Source organism: Protopterus annectens, chromosome 6.part1, assembly GCF_019279795.1.
Source record: "Protopterus annectens isolate FY-2018-M chromosome 6.part1, PAN1.0, whole genome shotgun sequence".
In the NCBI taxonomy this organism is placed as follows: Eukaryota; Metazoa; Chordata; order Ceratodontiformes; family Protopteridae; genus Protopterus; species Protopterus annectens.
Genome location: NC_056738.1, coordinates 16,529,768 through 16,548,176, shown reverse-complemented (window position 1 = coordinate 16,548,176; position 18,409 = coordinate 16,529,768).

Genomic DNA, 18,409 nt, shown 5'->3' with positions numbered 1-18,409 from the left:
AAGCTGGTAATATTGCAATAGAGAATGGATGACAAACTGACAACAGGTTCATAGTTTCTAAGCATCTAGGCTTCATCCTATTAGATCATCTTAATTTTCAGTCATTTTTTGTGGTTCGTATTTCTAGTGCTTGTAAGCTTACCATACCTGTATGTTGTACTGATAAAAGAAGAGGCGGACAGGCTATAGGAAATATGGAGATGCAGACAATAACACAAGAATGGAAAGTCTTTTTGTACAGTAGAGAGTCAATTATTCAAACTAATTGGGACCTAGAGTAGTTTGGATAATCAAACTCTTCGGATAATCCAACATATCTTGAACCAGATAAAAAAACTTCTAAAAATGTTTTTGATGAACATTATTAAACAAGTGTTTCGTCTACACATTTAGTGCCTGCTGCCCTAGAGGAATAAATTGCCTATGTTACATTAAAAAATGGTAATATTGCAATAGGGAATGGATGGCAAACTAATAACAGGTTTATAGTTACTAGGTATCTCCTCTAGAGGAGGACATTCTCAGGACTGCAGCATCCACCCCCTTTAAAGTACAACACAGTACAGTATCAGCAGTCTACCTACATACTGTGGGAGTAAAACCCACAGCTTTCAGCATCAAAAGCAAGTATACTACCTGTTGTGCTACTAACAATGCATTGAAATACTTTAGCACAATAGTGATATCATTTGCTAAACAACAGCTGCACATTGCAAACAGACTTGGCATGAGCTGCACTAAACTTCTCTTCCCCTGAAGATCTCAGCTGCTTGTAAAATGCGCTTGATGCTCAACTATGTCTCTCAACTTTGCAGCACAAGAAATCTGGAAAAAGCCATAATTTATGGAGTGGGGCAAAGCCCCAAAAACCAGGGACACATTTTAAACATTGCTTGTATAATCTTAGAAAGTTGCTAAAATAAATTGTTTTGTGTTGCCATGTACTTCCTGAAAGATAGGAAGTCTGAAACTTAAATGGCTGCCATTATTTTTTGAATTCAGTCCTCACTGATTTGCCACAAAACCACAAATTTTAAGAGGAACATACCAAAAGTATGAGCCAAGCCAAACATTCCAGACATTCTGTGGACTCTACACCTTGACTCACAAGTGGGGGTAGGGGTAGAGAATTCAGGCTTTTGTTTCTTGTACCTAAGGTACAGGATTTGAGCCTGAGTAACACTAACCACCAGGTATCCCTAACTGGGGCATTATACACACACACAGCAAAAGATCTGCATGTACAGCTGTGATACCACACACTGTGACAGGGTTCTTAAAGAAGAATGCCCTTAAAAGCAGTATTTTTTTTTCAAAAGTGGCACTCCAGCTATGCAACTGATTGTCTTGTAAATTGCTGGTGCTGTTCCACATGCATGAAATTACCTTCTTTATAAAACCCTTTCTGGGACATGCTGACATTACCTGGGATGTATTGTGGTACCTTTGAAGCTGAAACGCAAACAAACACCAATCACAACCAAAGTTTCACATAATTCACAAGACCAGTGTGCCACCCAGCAAGAGCCCCTAAGGCAAGACAATGTACCTAATACTTTAGTCATAGGTGACTCTATAGTCTGGCACACTGATGTCCCTCTCACCAGGTTGAACAAGGAGAAAATTACAGTCAGCTGATTGTCGGGTGCCAGAATCCGGCACATAACGCATGCACTCAAGTCACTCCACAAGTACAAATATGACTCTGTCATTGTCCATGTTGGAGTGAATGACTTGAGACGTACCCCCCTGGACTACATGAAAAGAGACATGGAAGAGCTCTCCGATCATGTGGCCCAGGCAGGTATGACCCTAACCCTGAGTAGCATCCTGCCTTCACCCAGAATGATACCACAATATAAGGACAAAATGACTGACTTCAACAATTGGCTAAGCTTCTGGTGTCATTCAAAGGGAATCCAATATCTGTCTGCCTGGACGACATGATTGACAGACCACGATGCTTTGCCAGAGATGGTCTGCACCTGTCGCCCTTGGGATTCAGGTTACTGGCTAAGGCTCTTGCCACCCCTATAGTGCCTTTTTTAGGCAAATTTCAAAGGACAAAACCACCACCATAACAGGTACAAGCATGCAAAATCTGAAGGTAATGCTACTCAATGCTAGAAGTCTAAACCTCAAAATGCACTCTCTCGAGGCACTCCTAAAAATGGAGAACATTGATATCTGTGCAGTAACTGAGACCTGGTTCAATGCACCAGAGAGAAACCCTGCAATACCAGGCTACAACTCTTACCACACATTTCGGCCACCAAACCAGTACCGAAACACTAAAGGTGGAGGAGTGTCAATATTCACCAAGGATATTCACACCACCAGGCTAGTTGCCCAACACAATGCATCTGAAATTCTCCAGACTGCAATCCAAATTGTAGCTTGCTACAGATCCCCCACCATACCCCAAGATTCTCACTACACCTTTCTAAACATACTGGAAAATATTAAGATAGAACCAAACACCCTAATACTGGGTGATTTTAACTACCCTGCCATTAACTGGGAAAACTACTCATGTACCAACACCTTTGCCCAACAGTTCTTGGAATTCATAAATCCATAGTCCCACTGGGGGCTCCAATATCCTAGACCTGGTCATTACCAACATGGGAAATCAATGCTCCACACCTATGGTCACCCCCCTCATTAGTCAGGTCTGACCATAAGCTAATCACCCTTAACATCCACATCCCACCCCCACCCCCAGTAAGGAAACCTACATAAAAAACTTCTCCAAAGCCAACTTCATGCTACTCAAGTCAGAAGTGACAAACTTCATGACACCCATGCAGATGGGAACTGAAAGTTCAACTGCTGAATCATACACTAAGGCACTGTACGAGCACATCCACTCATGCATGAATCGTGCCATCCCAAATAGAACCAAGATGCTCTCATCCAAAAAAGGAAGCCAATCTGGTGGTCCCCTGCCATAAACAAACTTTACAACAAAAGGAAGAAACTGTTGCAAAAAAGAGGAAAATCCCAGGATGCAAAAAACTCCCTTACCAGCCTCAGTAAGAAACTGAAATCCCTCATAAAATCCTCCAAAGCTAGTTACAAAAATAAAATTGCCAAAGATTCCAAAGACAACCACAAGGCATTCTATAACTATGTCAAGAATCTAAATGGCAATGCTTAGATCTGCTCTGCGCTAAAACAGAAAGGCATTAAATATACTCTTGCCAATATCCTGGCAGATCGATTCAGTGCCAACTTCACCCCCCCACCACCCTAAATGGCCCATCTCAATACCGGAAGATTGCCAAATTCCAGTAATAACGGCCACACAGGTAAAAAGTGCACTCTCCAAAGATAAGAATACAGCATCCATGGGACCAGATGACATCCCAGGCTGTGTACTACATGAACTACAATATGAACTGGCACCTCACCTAAGTGTCATGTTTAATCATAGCCTCACCTCAGGTTTTGTGCCCACTGAGTGGTGCAGAGCTACAGTTATCCCACTCCACAAGGGGGGATCCACCTTGGATCCCAGAAACTACCGTCCCATCAGTCTGACAAGCCTTATCTGCAAGGCCATGGAGTGTATTATCATGGAACTTACAAACAAAGACATTGGCAACCTTCAAACACGGACGCCACCCAGTTTGGGTTTGTGAAGGGCCGATCTTGTCTCCTGAACCTGATTGACTTCTTCGAATTAGTCTCCAGAGCCATGGACAAGGGTAAGGTTGTCCACACAGCCTACCTAGATCTTGCCAAGGCCTTTGACACCACCCCCTACTCTGGAATCATAGATAAACTTACTGAGCTGGGCATTAATCCCTACATCACCCAATGGGTTGATAACTAGCTTACTGATAGAACCCACACTGTAAAAGTAGCCAACTCCAAATCCAGCTCCAGACAAGTGACAAATGGAGTACCTCAGGGTTCAGTCCTGGGACCGCTCTTGTTTGGCATCTACTTCTCTGAAGTACATGCCAACACTAAGGGACTCTGGCTAGCAAAGTTCACAGATGACTGCAAACTGGGAGTCATTATTGAATCCCCAAATGATGTGGATACTCTACAAAAGGGCCTTACAGAAACAGATGATTGGTGCCAGAGCCATGGGCTCAAGCTCAATGCCAAGAAATGTATAGTTATCCCCTTTGGGAAAAAACATGTATCCATGAATTACCATATAGGTGGCAGTACACTAAACACCGAAAGTGTGATTAGAGACTTAGGGACACAGGTGGACAATGGTCTCACCTTCGATAACCACATCACCACAACAGTCAGGAAATCCTTCTATGTGGCACACCACATCACTAAGGGCTTTTCATTCAGAAAAAAGGAGGTCATTGTCCCACTGTACTCATCTCTCATTAGACCCATTATAGAATACAACGCCACATTTGGTAGGTACCTCTCAAGACATCTGCAACAACTGGAAAGGCCACAGAAATACCTCACTAAAAGAATCACAGGCCTAAAGCATATGCCCTACGCTGACCGCCTTAAAAAACTGCAGCTATACTCTGTTGCATATCGTCTACTCAGAGGCGATCTTTGCTTAACATACAAGGCCATGTCAAACCCAGAGCTGTTGGACATGCTACACTTAAAGAAATCCCAATCCCTCAGAGCCACATGCTCCAGGGATCTAAACTTTGTCATCACAATAAACAAAACATGCTGGAGGGATAGGTTCCTGACCCACAGACTCCCCAGTCTCTGGAATAGATTGCCCATACATGTTAAGCAGAGTGCCTCTTTGGCCCTCTTCAAAAGGAACCTTGATGACTGGATGGGAGAAAGGAAATTCACCCCAGGGATCACGTCAGGCACCCTGCTAGACAGGGGTCCAGGGAAGTAAATAGTGTGGGAAGAAATAGCCAGGGAATTGTTATGGCTAGCCTTGTATAGGCCCTAGGGCTGATAGCCTAGTACCAACCTATGAACCTATGAACCTGTGAACAAAAGGTGTACTGTGTGAGATTTGTGTCCAAGCCTTCATGATATTTACTTAGAGGCCACAAATGCTGCTGGGCTCTACATCCTTCCATAAGCCTTATTGTTACCTACCATTCATGTGATACGTTTAGGTCTTGTTCTGTATGCCATTCTTTGGCACAAAGAGTGCCCATCAGTAGGGTACATGGTCCATCCCACCCTGCTTGATCTCATACAGCTAATCAAAATGACCACCACAATGAACAGGCACACCAAAGATGGTAATATTCACAGACACAGAAATATAACATGCTGGAGCAATAGATTCCTATCCAAAGGAATCCTATACTTAAGTAATAAACTTCCAGTACATTTCAAGCAGTGCAGCATATTAGTTGCATTCAAACATATTCTGGATGAATAACTGGGAAGTCATAAATCCATCATGAGGTATACAGCAAGGTGCTCCAGGATCGTGGAGCCTAGCTCATTTGACTTTTTTCAGGCTTAGCTGGCTAGGCTAATGAGTGGTGTTCTTGGCCATGTCTGCTATATACCTATGAACGTATCACGCTGACGCATGTACCAAGTGTCCTGCAAATGTCAATGATGCACATAAACAGAGTATATGTATCAACAAGAGTAGCAGTTTATGGATAAAATTAATTTCCATATGGCTATGTTAGTGGGGAGTACTTTGTCAGAAAAAAAAGAACTAAAATCACAAGTAGGAAAAGTAATTGCAGTAACAGCATGCCTATGCCTGACAAAAGCTTAAGTAATACTGCAGGTAATGCAGGTTTCCTCTTCAGCCAAAGCTGATGATACACATCTGAAATTCCCACTCTCCAGCAGAAAAAATGTGCATGATCTATTGAGAAACATGAAGTCCCATCTTACAACCTCCTCCCCCATTCAGGTCTTTGATCTGAGACTCTCTATGAGTTATACCCCCAAGGTATGGCGAACAACTGTTGTGATGCTCTTGCATAAAGGATGTCCTCTACTGACCCTCAGAATCACAGGTCTGTTAGTCTTACTATAAATATTTGCAAGACTAGTGAGTACATTTTAGTTGAAGTAACTCACAATGAAATAGGTGACCTACTATTCCTGGATGCTAAACAGTTTACAACAGACTCATCGTGTTTGCTTACCCGAATTGAGTTCTTGGAAAGGATTAAACAGGCCACAGACAGTTGATATATAGTCCATGCTGCTTACATGGCCCTTGTCTAGGCCATTGACACTACCTCCCATGCTCATATTATTGACAAACTCTCCCAGTTCAACATTAACACATGTAGCTTGCTGGATAGGTAATTGGCTTTGACAGAAACCCTACCGTTAGAGTCAGGGTTGTTTGCTCTAGAAAGAAATAGTGTCACCAGTGGTGTCCACAGGGTTCTAAACTGGGCACTTGTGCCTCTGATATACATCTACGTACATACACAGAGACAGAGAAAGAGAGAAATGCAGATAGTTAGATGGATGTACCTTTGTTTAGTGAAACAAGTTATTGAAACTCAAGCTATTGACTCTCGGATTATCGACGCTCAACTTATCTAAACTAGGAAAACTTAAAAAAAACTAAAAATAATTAAAAAAAAACAGAACAAATGATTTTGTACAGTGTAAAAGGATTTGTTTGTCACTGTTATGATTTTTTTTAAAGACGGCTAAGTAATATTGCAGTTTGCTTTATTACAGTGTGCTATATTGTGTTAGCTGGTGGTGCATTTTCAGTTTTTTTCCTTTCTTTCACTATACTGATACTGTGGAGTTGTTATACATACAATTGAGGGGTGGGGATAAAGCCCCCCCATATTGGTGGAATGGGGGGTTGCCCCCGGAATAAAAAAATTGTTTTGCTTTTGTTTGAGATGTGCTGTTTTAGATTGTTTCGATATGCTGAGATCCAATAAGTTCAGTTTCAATAACAACATATATATCCACACACACTAACACACACACATGCATATATATATATATATATATATATATATATATATATATATATATGTTCATCAGAGATTGCTAGGCTAACAACTTAAAAGCCCTTAGAAGCCTAACCATTCTTAACTGAATTTTACCTGATTTTTGATCCCTAAGGGCTAGAGGATGGCTTAGGTTTGTGCCTATGCCTTTGAGTATTTTACATACTGCCTCTGTCCATAAGGGACATGGGCACCACCCCATCCATTGATCCAAACTGTGTTTGAAAAGGTCATGAAAGGGCTCTGTTTTACATGAATAGGAAGCCTTTTCCAGAGAAGGGGTAATCTCTGTGACACATATCTGTCCCTCCAGCATGTTTTGTTTATTTCACAAACCAGGCTTAGATCCCTAGATCAGGTGATCCTTGTGCTGTTTGTCTTGTGAATATGTAACAGTTCTATCAGGGCTGGATTTGTGACCACCTTGTAGGTTAGGCATAGATCACCCCTTAATATTTGGTAGGAGACAGAGTAAAGGGATAGAGCTTTTAGTCTGTCTGCATAGGACATGTTGTTTACACCCTGCATTTTTTTGTAAGGAACCTCTGAGGCTGCTCTGAGCTCTGAGGCAGCTCCAGCTGTTGGCAGCTGTTGCAAGTGTCTGATCAAGTGCATGCCAAAAGGTGCAGTGTATTCGATTATTGGCTGATGAAGGTTAAGTACAGTGGGGCTATAACTTCCTTGGATTTGGATGCTCATGCCTTTATGTATAAGCTGTGTCACGTTAAAGTCCTTTCTCACCACTATGGACATATCACAGTCAAAGTTCAGGGTGCTATCTATCTGTGTAACTAGCTCTCTCACTCCTGAGTCTACTGTTAGAGGTGTGCCCTTAGTTCTGTAATTTACAGAAGTATTTGGCTTCCACAACAGTAAGATCATGCATTTTTTGCATTTAATTTTAATTCATGGCTCTGGTACCAATCATTTATCTGAGTCAGACCCTTCTGAAGAGTGTCTATATCATTGTGGAATTCAGTGACTGATCCACACTTTCAACTGTCAGCAAACTTAGTCAGCCAAAGGCCTCCTATATTAGCCTTGTCTTCAGAGAAGTAAATTCCAAACAGGAGTGGTCCCAGCACTGAGCTCTGTGGTACACCACTAGTAACTGACCTCTTGCTATATCTGGATTCATCCAATCTAACAACATTTGTCCTGTCCCCGAGCTATTTGGCTATCCATCTGGTGACATAGGGATTTATGCATAGAATGCCTTAGCCATGTCAAGGTAGGCAGTATGCACTGTTTTACCCTTATTCATGGCCCTAGTGAATATAGGTTCATAGGTTCATAGATTAGTACTAGGCTAACTGCCCTTGTGAGCCATTTTAAGCCTAGCCAATTATCCCTTGGGAGACTTGAACCCTGCACCTTGTGTTTGTAAGGCAAACACCTTAACCATTAGGCCACCCTCCCAACCCCTCTCCAGATCTCAAAGAAGTCCACCAAACTGAGCAGACATGACCTGCCCTTGACAAAGCTGAGCTGGGTTGGGTCCAGTGATTTGAGGTTTTCTATGTTGTTATTCTTTCCATTGCCTTGCATATAAGACTAGTCAAACTTACGGGTCTGCAACTTCTTGGATCTGTTGATTGTCCCCCTTGATGGAGAGGGATGAATGTTGGTGTCCTCCATTCCATGGGGACAAAGCCAGTCTGGAGGCTGTAGTTAAACAGAAATCCTATTGGGCCTTATAGGTTCTGTTTCAAGCTATTTAAGAAGCACTCTGGAATATTGTCAGGACCCATTGAAGCCCTGTTTTTAGCTCTAGTGTGAGAGCAATGATAAACTGTTCTTTGCTGATAACTGGTAGGGGAATGGTGGAGGGTATTGCTTTAGGCATAACCAGTGGTAATGGAAAGGAGAAATTTGAGCTGAATTTATCAGCCAGCAGGTTTGCTATATCTTCTGGCTGAGTATAGATGATGCTGTCTACAACTAATTCAGTACATTTTTGGGTGTTGTCCTAAAGACTGAGAAAGTTAACACTGAAAAATGCCTTATGGTTATCCTTTGCTTGGGAAGCTGTTTTGCCTCAAAGCTGGCTTTTGAAGCCTTGACTAGTTCCCTGATTTGCTTGTTTATACTAATAAGAGAGTTTTTGCACTGCTGTGCACATTCTCTTTTACTTCTGGAAAGAATTTTTTTTCTTTTGTTGTACAAATATCAGGGTGGCTTGTTTTTGTGATTTGTCGTAACCTTATTTCAGTCTGGTACTCTGTAGATGTTAATATGTAATATAATCACTACCCCCATTGGGGGAAGAACTTTATTCACTGATGAAGGCTGGGTAGCCGAAACCAGTTTGAACATGAACAATTTATTTTGAAAATTAATACTGAATAAATATCTAATTGTTTACTTCAGATTTCAGTGTCTCAGTATTGCGATTGCTGGCCGTTGGTGTTTGGTTTATCATTGGTTTGACCGAGTACACCGTACTTGCAAAGCATTAAGTTCCTGTTGTGACTCTGTAGATGTTTACATGGTCATTCAGGGCTTTTGTGTACCCCTCCATATATGCTTCAATGTTTTAAGGGTTTGGGGGAGCTTGAAAAGTAGCAATGGTATCACATAATAGGTCATAGTTTGCCTTAGAAAAGTTCTTAAAGATTATGGGGTTAGGTGGGTGCTCTTGTTTTATATTTATTTCAAGAGAGATGGCTTTGTGATCTGATTGAAATAGTGAGGGCATCACACTTGGGGGGTGCAACACTCTCCCATATTGTGAATATGAGGTCAAGGATATTTGTATGCCTAGTGGCAGTGCAGACTAACTGCTCCAGGGCATTTGCATTGACAAAGTCTAGAAATCTTTGAATATGCATGTTAGTGGTCATGTATGCTTCGCTGGTAATGGAGGGGTAGTTGAAATCACCCATGAGTATGGTATTGGGCTGAATGCTAAGTGATTCTAGTAGATTTAGGTATGATGTATGGGTTTCCTGGTTCATGGTGGGGTACCTGTAGCTCGTAAGGATATGGTAATGGATTTTTCCTATGGCTAATTGGACACGGAGTAGCTCAAACATGTCATATTGTTTGACTAGTCTTGAGGTATGCTTATCCTTTATGGACATGGATACATCTCCACCTTTTACCCATTCATGTGCAGTGGGGAATTAGAATATGTGAAAGTCATTATAGCCATGCACTGCAGGGATACTTTCTGTGGCTTTGAACCATGCTTCAGTACCTGCACAAACATCAGCATTCTCCAGGGTGAAGAATATTTCCAGGGAGTTTAGCTTCTTGTTGAGACTCTAACATTGAGTAGTAATACCATTAGCTTATCCTGAATAGATGTTGCTATATTGGAAGGTTTGTCTGTTTGGCAATGCCTAGAAAATGCACTATGGGGATGGATAATGTTTTGGCCAATAATTGAAAGCCTAGTGGTGACAGGTGAAGACCAGCCCTGGCAAAGCAGCATTGCCTGTCAGTCATGTTCTTGTCAATAATTTTGGTATTGTGGCATCATCCATGAAGATTATAGAATGCTGCTCAATGCTAGTCATATAGTCTGGGGAGGTACATCTCAGGTCATTTATGTCCACATGGACTATGACTGAGTCATACTGGTACTTGAGGTTTAGTAACTTAAGTGCTTGTATGATGTGATGGATCTTGGTCCCTGACAGACAACTAACTGTAACCTTCTCTTTATCCAGCCTGGTGCGAGGGACATCAGTGTGTCTCACAATGGAGTCTCCTATGACCAAAATACTGAGTTGTGTGGTGTTACTCCTCATGGACTTGATAGCTGAGGCACAATGAGATGTGGTTTTATGTGTTATGGTGGGAGTTGTCATCTTTGTGTGCATGCACTGTTTCTAAAGACTGCGTTTGAGAGACCTTTGATGTTTGGTTAAGTTACATGTCAGCATCTCCTCATATGTGGGTCTATGTGTCTGGTCCTTTGTAAGTGCATTGAGTGTTGTGTTTATGTTGCTGGCACCCTGTTTTGGTATTTATATCTATATCTATCTCTATCTATCTATCTATCTATCTATCTATCTACATATAGATGGACGCACATATACCCACACACACCCATTTAGATATATATTATGCATATATGTAGTTACTCACCTGCTTCTTCTGATTGTCTCCTTTCCCATCTAACCTTTGGTTGTTTTCCCATCTCTTATCCTTCCTATATTACTCCTACTGTAGTTCTATCTCTCACATTGCTATTTCTAATATCTACCTTAGCCTCCGGAATCCTACCTATTCCACAACTAGAATATCCCTCCCCTACCTTTCCTTAGTCCTGCCCTCCCACTCCTGCAACTCTCACGTCTTGCTCCTGTCCCACCTCTCTTCCTCTGAGAGTTTACTTATACCCCGCCTCTCTTCCTCTGAGAGTTTACTTATACCCCGTCCTGTAATTTCCCCCTCTCCTTTTACTGCTTCTCACCTTTGTAGGTCCCTGGCTGCTGCTTGCTCCTGTCCTGGCGTTCCAACTGTTGTAAGTTACCTCGATTGTATCTTTAGCCTGCATTTTCTGAATGATTTGTTATTGCCATGTAAACTAGATTCTAAGACTGCATTTTACCTCAGTTGTGACTTTTAGCCTGCATTTTCTGAATGTTTGCTGATGCCATGTAAACCTGCATCTATGACTGTATTCTTTGTTTTTTTTTTCTCTGGATTACATGCCCTATACTATTAATATCTATGCTATAGCACTTGTTTTTGTGACTTGAATGATTGTTTTTAGTAAACATAAGAGTTACGTTACAAAGTCCATGAGCGGATGTTAAAGGACTTGCCCGCTCACTGCTGTGTTCTTATATGCTTAGTGTATTACACTTTTATGTTACAGAGCATTTAGTTTGTGATTTCTAAAGACCTGCTAGCTCTTTAATTTAAGCTTTCTTACTTAGTTTTTTTTCCTGCTGTCTTATCATGTATTTATAGAGCAGTAAACTGTGTTCTCCACCTTCTGATATATAGCAATACAGTGTGTAGCGCCTCTCTCCTGTAAATACTACTGTTTCATTGTGATATAGTTATAATATATTTCTAGAAGATCTGTTTCCACTCTTTTGATTTGGTAACCCCTAGCTCCCTGAACTGCGCCATAGACGTGGAGCCTGTCCACGTGTTCAGTTGGTGGTTTTTTTTGCTAGTCGCATTCTACACCAAGTCCCTATACTTGCAATGGGTTCGTGGAGCCAGTCCATGTGTTCAGTTAGTGTTTTACTGCTAATCACTTACTAATTCAAGTCCCTACTTCTACAAGGGTTTCATGTAAGTGCCTTTTTAACCACTTTTGTAGTGGTTTTCTGAGCTGAATTTGTCCTCATCTACTCGCTTGTTAACTCCGAACCTATGTAGAAAGCGCCTAATTACCCTCCTGCGCTTAAATGCTGTAGCATTTGTAAAGACGTTTTTGTTATATTAACCTTCTCCTTAGTGGCGTTTATATGACTAAATAACTAATGACCCCTTCTCCTAATTATTTTTGGATCTAAGCTATATGACTTATAACTCAGCCTTTATAGGACTAAATAACTAATGACCCCTTCTCCTAATTATTTTTGTATCTCAGCTATATTTTGTGAACACGCAGCTTCTTAATGTTAGAGGTGTTATATAATTACAAACCCTTGAACTCTTTTCTTAATTATTTTTGATATCTCGGCTATATCTATGTAATCGCATCTTAGCGATGTATCGCACTACGCTGGCATCCCACTATTTGCCCCTGTACCTACCTTAATTTTTTTTTAGGCATTACCTCTGTAGCCTTTGCAAAATACTTTATTCCTTTGTTGCAACTGAAACACATATATTCTCTAGACTATGCAATATCACTGCCTCTCTGAAGGGACTTTTGTCTTCAATTTATGCTTTTACGTATTGCTCTGTTGAACCAATATTAGTCTGTAAGATATTTGTTTATATAACTGTTAAGTAGACTATGAGTGTCAGACTAGTTAATTTTGTTTGCTTCCTTTCCACTGTTGTTAATGTTTAATTTATTACATTAAACCTAATTACCTGTGCTAACTCTGTTCTTCTTTCCTCCTTTTTCCTGACTGCCTTTCCCCCCAAAGTTACCAGCAATTCTTCTATTTCCTGCCCTAACCTAAACCTAAATGGTGTTTTGAAGAACCTGGCCAATCCTCCTGTGACTGAAACCGCCTGTCTTCTGCCCTAACTAAATCCTACCTGGTGTCTGAAGACCTTGCCTATCCTCAAGTGACTGAAACTGCCTGTCCCTCTCTCAAGGAAAGAAAGTAGGTTTGGGTATAGACATGTTAGTATGATAGGCTCCTGTCTGGTAATTCCAAAAAGGGTCATATAGTTTGCCTGTGCTTGAGTCTCCAGCAGCCAGTACCTCTCCTTCTCTGCTCTCCCCCCCTTCGCACCCTTAACTCACCGCCCATATTTATTAATATTTATTCCTTTTAACTTTCACGACTGTCCCATTCATATTTTCCCTTGCTTTACCAGTGGTATCTACTAGGTGGCATCCCTCTCTCTGTTACTACTCTGCTGCTCCCCTTGGCTCTAACTAGCCTCTTTCTCTGCATAGTAGAAGTTAATCTTCTTATCCTCCTAACCTCTATCCCTGCCTTACTCTCTGTCTATCTCACTCCTTATAGTTTTAGTTATACCCCTGTAACCTGTCTCCTTCTTCACCTCTACTTGTTCTGCCTTCTATTCCTACTGTATGCTTACATTCTGACTTAACTCTTCTTAACTTTTCTTCTCTCTGGTGCACTTGGGCTCTTCTTTACCTGTTCCTTTTAATATAGATCTCTCTTACCATACTCACCTGCTTCTTCTGATTGTCTCAAGTTTCCCATCTAACCTTTGGTTGTTTCTTCCTGCTCCCTACCCCCAATTCCCACCCACCCTCAGAGGTCCTAAACTTATACCTCTCTAGACACACCCCCTACCTCTACCTTCCAATCTCCTCTCACTCTATTTCCCACTCTTCTGTTAACCCCAGCCCTCACCTCTCCTTTCACCCTCCCCTATTAATCTATCCTCTCACCTTCCACTATTAATACTCTCTACTTTTTCCCCTCATACACTACCAGTCTTAATCCTTTTCATACCTTTTTAAATATCTCCTTTTTCTCCCTGTCTTTTTTCATATGATCCCTACTCTAACTTCATTCCTATTCCACTTCTAGTACCTTGCTACTAACTTTTCAGCCTTAATCTCGTCTACTTTATCTTCTCTCCTACAATGGCTCCCTATTCTCTAACTATACCTACACTCTTATTCATACTCTTTACTACCCTGCTCTCAGCCTACCTTCTCACCTTCTTTGAAAATCCACTCTTTGTCCAGCCTACTTACTCACAAAAACAAACTATACCTTGCTCTCATAATACTCTCATTCCATACTCCAACATTACCTACACCCCTAGATACCTCCTTCCTAAATACCATAAACTCTCCCATATTAACTATGTCCTAACCACCGATAAAAAATTAAAACTTCAAATCCATCTAATGAGCAACTCAATAACAAAACCGATTAATCCCACCTTAAGATGGAGACATCCATCCTAACCCTGGCCCAACATACCCCCTCACCTCAAATTTCTACACTAAAAACTAATAATACTCTCCTAATAGGACATCTTAACATTCAAAGCTTAAATAATAAAGTCTCTCACCTTCATGCACTCCTACATACCCATTCTTTTGACATTCTCTGCCTCTCAGAGACCTGGCTAAAACCTGACACCAAAGATACTACCTTTTTACCCCAGGGCTATAATATAGCTAGACTTGACTGATCAAGTAGCAATCCTCTTTAAGAATCAATTAAATATCTCCACCCTGCCAGTTGATCCAACAGAGGATAGCAAAGTAGAAGCCATCATAACAAAACTTCAATTGAATACCAAGAAATCTCTTTACATAATTTGTATGTACTTACCACCTGGTAACAACATACCCATTCTAGAAGCCTTTCTCAGCTGGGTATCTACCACTTACCCCCAAGAAACTATAACTTTTGGTGACTTTAATATAGACTGGAAAAGTATTAATGCTGATAATCCTACTTCTCACATGAACCTCCATGGTTTCACCCAAACCATGACCTCTACTACAAGAATCAATAAGCCTAATAAAAAAGAGAGTATTTTGGATTGGATACTTATAAACAAAGACAAACAAACATATAAGACTTATATTACAAGAGAAAAGAATGATTTCTAACATTAGAAAAATACGCTCTACCAAACAGTTTAACATAGAATTATTTCAAACTGAACTTAACTCATGTAACTGGAATCCCTTAAAAACACTTCCTCTTGAAAATGCAGTATTATACTTTAATGCTACCTTCTTATCCATTCTTGATAAACATGCTCCCGAGCATACTATCAGAATGAAGCCTAACATAGCACCATGGCTCTCAAAGGAAACAAAAAATTTAATTCTCACCAGAAATAAAGTCTGGGCTTTATGGAGACACCATAGAAATAACCCTGATCTTAGAAATCTGACTAAAGCAATCATTACTGACAAAAACAAACACACCATAACAATCCCAAACAGTTTTGGTCTTCAATCAATAGACTCCTTTCCCCAGGAACAACCAAAACTCATACCCCTCCCTCTCAATGCTGACCCAGACAACCCCCACCTAACTGCAAATGCTTTTAACTCTTTCTTTACTGACTCTATCCAAACCCTAGCCAGACAAATGAACACCAATGATGCCTTCCCTCCAAGTAACTATATGGACCCTTCCTATAACTTTAAACTACAACCTATCCCCACATCTTTCATCTACAGACTTATTCACAAACTTAAGCCTGACAAGCTCCCATCTCTATCTCCAAAAGGCTGCCAAAGTAACCCTATATCCATACTCATAAACAGGACCATCCAAGAGGGATCCATCCCAGATATCTGGAAAGTCTCCCACATTATCCCTTTACACAAAGGGGTAACAACTATTGACCAATCTCCATTAGCAAAAATTATGGAAAAATGTATTCACCAGCAACTTCTACAACATCTCTCTCTACACAACATAATAGCAAACTGTCAACATGGTTTTAGACCTCATCACAGTACTACCACTGCTCTCTTATCTTTTCTCTTCTGCTCTGACATGGTCAACCACTCCACCTTAATTAACATACTTGAATCCCTCTCCTTTGATAACCTAGCCACTAAATGGTTTAGATCTTACCTTAGCAATAGACAACAGGCAGTTCTATGGGAGAACCAAATTTCTTCTCCATTAATGATCTCCATTCTGTAATCCCTCAAGCTACCTGCATTCAATATGCAGATGACTCTATATTTGCTCAGCATCCTCTCCTACTGAACTTTCTTCACTTACTCAAAAGATCTTTAACACAGTTGAAACATGGTTTTCAACGCTCCTCCTACTAAATGCCAAAAACTAAACTTCTACATCCTATAACAACATTGCCCTGCGCCCACTGGCACCCTTCAGAACCCCATCTGCTAATCCCACAACTTAATATTGCCCACAAATGCTGCACCAGCCTTCTAACACCCCAAATAATCTCAAAACTTTTTTAACAAAGTCCAATAACTCAGCTGGTGACTCTCTTTTTCTAATACAGTAGGAAGGAGCTGGAATCTGCTACCTAGTGACATAACACTAATCTCATCACTGCCTCTCTTCAAAAAGAAAAGAAGAAAAGATTACTTGCATAGTCACTGGCTATGTTGTACTAAAAACCCACTAAACTTTTCTACCTATACTCTATCTCTTTTCTCCCCTCATCCTTTCTATCTCTTCTTCCTTTTTTTTTTAAAGTTTGTTGTTTTGTTTTAGGTCTTTTTTTTTTTTTTTTTCACCTTTTTTTCAAACTTCAATCCTATTCTCCTCTCTTATATTATATTAGATCATTTATAGGAAATGTTGATAGTTCCTATTTGTAAATAATTTTGTTTAGGAACTTTCTTAATGGTCTCTGCATTTGTGTTGGATAATTTTCTTTGTATTTTGTGCCTCTACTGAAAATGGAAATATATCCAGCTAGACTAGCCCGGTCAACAAATGTAAAATAAATAAAATAAAATAAATAAATTCATTCACTGAAACCAAAAAGTAATCAATTTTCAGTCATAAACCATAAAGGTCCAATACACGTGCATACTTGCACCTCTCAGGTCTCCCAAATTTGGGGGAACACATCTAATTTGTTCTCAAACTTTTGTTCCATCCTTCCTAAATTTGGAAATTATTTTGAGTTAATAGCACCCAGTAAGAGTACCTGATATGGAAGCTTTTCCCTAATTATTTTTTCTTTGTCCATAACTCTGAGGTAAATATTGAAAGGCATGATACATGCATACAGACACAGATTGTGCTAACCATATGCAGCTATTTACCACATTAGAGGAGTGGGCAACTTTTTCAGGCTCCAAGTTGATACCAGACAAATAAATCATGTTTATTACAGTCCTTTGCAAAAACTTTTTACAATTAAAAAATTAGTACACAAAACAAATAAAATGTCTCCAACTGACTAATCAATAAAAAGGGTCTGTTGCCATGGATATGAACTTTCTCCACTATATCTGTTAACAGCTTGGTGGATATAAGTATCCTGAGGCAATGCAGAACTTGCCTCATCTTTACTGACAACCAGTTAATTCTCAAAATTATATAGTATAAGGGAGATGTATTTACACAATGTTACTGGAGGCAAAACTGTCACATAAAAGCACTCCTAATGTCAGTAAGGTTGTCAATAGTACGCACGCTGCACATATCACACACAATTCAAAGCAGGCAAACAGAACCACATATGCTGAGGCACTTAAATGTAACCTACCTAAAATCCGAAGACCTCCAAAATGAATTACACATAATAAACTCTCTCAGCAACCCTGAACGCACTCTTTTAAAACAGCACACACATCAACACGTGCAGCCACTTCTCATGGAGCCTCTACGTCTAAGCCCGTAAGGAAAGTCACCACAGAATCCAACATTCTAGTCACTGAAGACTCCATTGTGAGAAACACTGATGTCCATCTCACCAGGCTGAGTAAGGAGAAAGTCATGATGAGTTGCTTATCAAGGGCCAGGATCCGCCACATTACTCGCACACTCAGGTCACTGGACCACAAGTACCAGTATTACTCAGTCATAGGATGATAGGCTCATAGGAGGTTACTGGACTAATGGACTTGAGGCCCTTACAAGCCTAGCCAAGTTTTTTCCCTCTTGTAATGGTGCTTCTAGCAGACCTGACTCAACACCTGCTGCCCGATCCAGAAGGGAAGCAAGTGAAACCCCAGGGATGAATTTGCAATTCCTATCCAATTATCCAGATTACACTTGAAAAGGGTCAGTGAATGGATCTGTTTTACAAAAATTTTAAGCTTATTTCAGAGTAGGGGGAGCTTTTGGGAGGTGAACCTCTCTCTCCAGCAGGTCCTGTTAATCTTGCTTCTCATGTTGAGGTCACTAGAGCAGGTACAGTGGCTACCATTTGTCTTGCAAATG